This window comes from Jaculus jaculus, chromosome 10 (genome assembly GCF_020740685.1).
Source record: "Jaculus jaculus isolate mJacJac1 chromosome 10, mJacJac1.mat.Y.cur, whole genome shotgun sequence".
Taxonomy (NCBI): Eukaryota; Metazoa; Chordata; class Mammalia; order Rodentia; family Dipodidae; genus Jaculus; species Jaculus jaculus.
Genome location: NC_059111.1, coordinates 5,818,689 through 5,824,324, shown reverse-complemented (window position 1 = coordinate 5,824,324; position 5,636 = coordinate 5,818,689).

The window sequence follows — 5,636 nt, the reverse complement described above, 5'->3', positions numbered from 1 at the left end:
CACAAATAAGATTTTTAGAACAAGTAGACGAGTATGAGCTGGATAACTAGATAATATAAAATTATTGGTCTTGGTGCTATGTAAAATAATGTTTTTAGCCAGGCGGGGTGGCGCACACCTTTAATCCCAGCACTCGGGAGGCAGAGGTAGGAGGATCGCCATGAGTTCAAGGCCACCCTGAGACTATGTAGTGAGTTCCAGGTCAGCCTGGGCTAGAGTGAGACCCTACCTTGAATCCCCCCCAAAAATGAATGGCATTAAAACATGAAGACTTAGTATTAACATTTAAAACAGAAGTATCGTGATGTCTGTGGCTTTCAGATGGTGTGTGTGTGTGTGTGTGTGTGTGTGTGTGTGTGCATACCCTCTCTTATTCTTACTTGCCTGGACAGTTCACACACAGAAAAATACACTTCAAGAGAGGAAAGCAAATGCAGCAAGTGTTAACAATTACTGAATTTGTCTGGAGGAGATGATTTGTTGTTCCATCCTTTAAACATCTTTTTCACAGCACTTGGGTAATAAAAGGCAGGGAAACACCTTGGATTAGCAGTTGAATCAGGTGAGAATTACAATGACAGGACTCCTTGATAAACACGCCTGCAAAATGCCTGTTTTATGACCAGCAAGGGATTGCTATAAAGTGTTTCTTTCTATCTTATTTCATCTTCAGAAGAGCCCAGCGGGGGTCTCTTCTGGTCACTAATGACTAACAAGGGTTTAAAGACCTAGAGTGATTGGCCCAAGGCCACCTGTGGGTAAGGTGACTCACACCCAGGTCTTTAGACCTCCCACTTGGGTCTTTGGCCACCAGGCTCTCCCTCAGGAGTCCACTTTTTAAAAAGTTCTATTGAGTGGGGACCCTCTGGCAAACCTGGAGCCCATCCCTCAGACACTGGTTCTGAGCGTGTAGCAGTTTGTCCTTTCAGCCCTTGCTCTGTCCTTGGGCCCTGGCTGTCACTGTCCTTTCCTTTTGGGCTCAGCAGGGTGGAGGGAGAGGCAGCAGGCATGCCAGGAGAGGGTGGCAGCCGGCCTTGGGCCCTTTCCCCTTGGCCGAAGCAAGTCTGGGTGAGGCCAGGCAACGGCCTGCTTGCTGATAGCCTGTGTGTGTTGGGGGGGGGGCACCTCTCAAAGCAGGGAGGGCGTTTTGAGTTTTCACTGTGCTCGTCCCTGCGAAGACGATGGTTCCTTCGGGCGCCGCGCCAGAGGGTGACTTTTATCACTCACCCCCAATATGAGCCAGATAAACGGCTCCTTCTTGGGCTTCCGCCAGTTATTGCTGGTGCTGCCAGAAAGTCTCAATCACATGCTGCTGAGAAAGAGGCGGCCGCTGCCCCAGTCCTCCCTGCTGGCTGCCAGCTGGCTCTCGGCTGGACAATCGCTGCCCGCCTCCGCGGCAGAAGACCCTGTCGGGCCCGGTGTGGACTTACCACACTTCCCAGTGGTCATGCATACTGCACACATATATTGATGTGAGTGTGCATACGTGTGTAGGTGCCTGTGTATTGTGCATTTACATGTGTGTGGAGCCTAGAGTCCAACCTTGACCTTGAGCACGATCCTCAGGAATGCCAACTGCCTTTTTTTTTTTTTTTTTTTGAGGCAGGGACTTTCACTGGCCTGGAGAGAGCTGACCAATTAGGCGAGGCCAGATGGTCAGCGAGCCCCAGGGGTCCTCCGGTTCTGCCGCTTCAGTGCTGGGATGACAGGCTAGCACCACCGCCGCCCGGCACTTTTGCAGGGGTGCAGGGGATCAAATTCAGGTTCTGGTGCTGGCGAGGCAAGGGTTCTGCCCACCGAGCCATCTCCGCAGCCCCTGTCAAGTAGCTTCGTGAGTCTTTTCTGGAACTCTGAGCCCCCCCAGGAGCCACTACAGCGCCGGTGGAATGGAGAGGTATTTGCAGTGTCTGAAGAATGCCCAGTAACCAGCCAAGAATGCAGGGCAGGGCAGGGCAGGGTCTTGGAAAACATGGAGGGTTTAAGGGCTGAGTTGTGTTGCTCTCTAATTAACCCTCAGTGCCTTGGACAGTGTGGCTTGTTTCAGATAAGATCTTTACAGCAATGCTCTAGGTTAAATGAGGTGTGATGGCTTGAATGTGAAACGTCCCCCAGGCCTCAATGTCAGTGAGGAAGCCTCACACTTGGTCCCCAGCTGGCGGAGCCCTGGAGAGGCGGAGCCTTGTTGGAGGAGGTGTGTCACTGGGGAGGGCCTTGAGGTTTACTAGTCCAGCTCGCTGGGTGTTCAGTTCAGCTCATTAAGTAGAAACTTTGTCTGAGTGCACTGTGTGTTGATATCATCATTGTCCTCCTCCCTGCTGTCACTGCCCTGAGGGCGCCCCTCGGTGGGATTGCTGATATTCACCATGGAGTTGTGGGTCATGAGTTGTGAGAATAGCCATCGTCATTGTTAGGAGAGCAATGCCTCTGGATAGTCCCCTAACCTGTGGCTCTTACAATCTTCCAGCCCCCTCTTCCACAAAATTCCCCAAGCCTTGGTGGGTGTGTTTTAAGTCTGCTATAGTGTTGAGCTCTCAGCAGCTTCTGGGTTTCTGCTTTGGTGGGTTTTGAGTCTCCTCAGTGTCTGTTTCCATCACCTGGTGCAGGTTGTCAGGCTCGCTGTGGAAGCAGCGCTCTTGCTCATCTCCCCAGTTCCTCTGTGGTTTCACTTGGGCCCTGGGTGGTTCATCTCCAGCCAGGGGGCCAGCTCTCTATTCTTGTCTTGTTGATAGATTTTGGTTGTCCTTGGCAAGCTCACAAGGCCCCAGACACACGGTGCCCCTCACCAGGGCAGAATCTACTTCAGCTCTTTTCTTGCTGCTACCTCCTGACTGATGTGACAAGACGCGATGCCCAGCCTCTGCTCTGCCATGACGAAGTTTGCCCTCAAGGCTGCGCGCTGAAACAAACCCTTTCTTTCCACACACTGCTTCTGGTTAGGTGTTTTGCCCCAGCAACAAGAAGGGAATGGCACCATAAGGTCACTGGTTGTGGACCCTAATCCAACATGACTGGTGTCCTTATAAGAAGAGATTAGGACATGGAGCCATGGAGGAAGACTCACGTGACCGCAAAGAGAAGACAGCCACCTGGAAGCCAGTGAGAGACCTCTGGAGAAGTCAACCCTGTGTCCATCTTTGTTGTGGGTTCCTCACCTCTGGAGTCACCAGACAATCAGTTGACATCCTGTAAGCCACTGGCCTGTGGCCCTTCATGTCCGCAGTCCCTCCCTGAGTGTTGGATGAACATGTCTGAGTTTCTAGCACAAGACTTGGGGCACATAGCCGGCGGGTTGGCTGTATTCCTGAATAAATTTCCTCCCTACATACCACCCTGAGGGTGGCTTGGTGCTCACACCCTGTTCCCCGGGAGGTGGGATAGAGTCTGAGATGGGGACGGGGAGGGGGCTAGGACTGTGCACAGCTTCCATCATTCAACTGAGGCTAAGCTGAGTGCAGGCCTCTAGTCCAAAGTGGCCTAGAAGGGCTCAGAGAATGTCCAAGGCTCCCTCGAGAAGATGACCCTGAAGGCTAAGGTCCTCTTACAAGGACTTCTCGTGTCCATCACCCTTCAGGTAAGTGCACATTGAAGCAGAACCAGAAAGGCGATTTCCCCGGCTTTCTAGAGAGCTGCAAGGTTGAGTCAGGCAGGCTTGGTTATGAATATTGACTTGGCCACTCCTTAGCTGATTCATGATTCTGAGCAATGATGACCCCATCTGTAGAACAGGGATATTCACACCTATCTCACAGGGTGGTTGCATGGGTTAAGTAAGTTAAATAGGCACCACCCTTGACACATTTAAATGTTCTTAAAATATAGTAGTTGCCACAGGGTTGGGAAGGTAGCTCAGTGGATAAAGTGCTTGCCCTGTGAGCAGGACGACCTGAGTTCTATTCCCAGCACCCACATGAAAAAAGTCTAGGTGTGGTGGTCTTTTCTTTGAACTCCACGCAGGGGAGGCAGAGACAGGGGGATCCCTGGGGCTTTCTGGAAAGCCAACATAGCCTAATCAGTGTGCTTCAGGCCAAAAAGAGATGCTGTCTCAAAACAAGTGGGTGGCGTTCTTAAGGAATGGCACCCATGGTTGTCCTCTGGCCTCCCACATGCATGTGCACACGCATGAACACAAGCTCACACACACACCAGTAGCTGTCGTTCCACATATCTTGGCCCTGCTCCATTAGAGCAATGTAGGCGCTCCTTAACTGCTGAGCCATCTTCCCAGCCCCACGAAGCTCCCTTTCAAAATGCATCGAGTCGGTATTTTCACGGACAGCACCTGAGCTGGGGTCTGGTCCAGAGAGTACTGGGGGGACAGACGTGGCAGAAAGGCTGTGGGCTGCCTGGGTTGTTCTTTCTTGCAGAACAGTGCTCTGTCCTTCATGCGTCTGGGACTCTGACTTCCTCGGGCTGTTGAGTCGTCTGGGGTTAAGTCTGGACGGTTCCATGTTCATCACGGGCAGAATTCTGCTCCTGCATTTCCGTGTTTAAACACCAGCACTAGGCAAGGTCGCTGGCACTGTGGGTCTGCTGGCACTGTGATGACCACTCACATGACCCTGTGGACAGCCAGGCTTGGAACTGGCTGACTTCCTGTGGGGACGTGAGGAGGGAGTGGAGGACTCCCTCAGGCTGCGCAGCAACCACAGGGATGATGGGAAGCATCACAGACGTCCTCCGAAGTCCTCTGTGTGAGAGACCATGAACACAAGGCCATCTGGTGGTTGGGGGGATGGCTTAACGGTTAAGGCATTTGCCTGTGAAGCCAAAGGACCCAAGTTTCATTCTCCATGACCCACGTAAGCCAGATGTACAAAGTGGCACATGCATCTGGAGTTGGTTTGCGGTGGCTGGAAGCCCTGGCACGCCCATTCTCTCTCTCCCTCTCTGTCTCTAATAAATAAATAAAAATACAAAATATTAAAAAAAAAACACACCACCATCTGGGGCTGGGGAGATGGCTCAGTGAGTTCAAGAGCGCTTGCTGTGCAAGTGTGAGGGAGGAGCCGGGTTTGATTCCCAGCACCCATGTAAAAAGTCAGGCATGGCCGGGCACACCAAGAATATCACCGGGACTTCCTGGCCTGCCAGTGTAACTGAAAAATGGGGATCTCCAGGTTTGAAAAATGGGGATCTCCTGGTTCAGTGAGAGACTGTCTCAGGGAAGTGGGTGGAAGAGGGATAGAGGATGGCATGGACATCTCCCTCTGGTACCTGCATGTGTGTACACGGGGCGTGCATATACGTACACCAGGCACACACACCTACGTGTGACACACATACTCCCCCCATAAAATCCAGCCCACTTGTAGCCAGGCTCTGAGTACAGACAACACCCGCAGCATAGAACCCTGTATGCAAGAACTCAACATCTCGCGTTATGTCAAGACAGGGGGGAGTGTGGAGAGACCGCAAACGCCACTCGTGATCTGTGCTTGCCAATCAAGCAGCTCAAGCCCTGGGGGTGAAACTCAGAGGTTGATCGAGAGCTTGCTCAGATGCACAAGGCCCTGGGTTATGTCTCCAAGACTGCAAACCTCAGCCCAGCCTCACTTTCATCTTCCCACCGGCCAGGTCATTATGGATTGAACGTTGGTTATAATTAGTCTACAGTAATTACCTGGTCTTAGATGTGC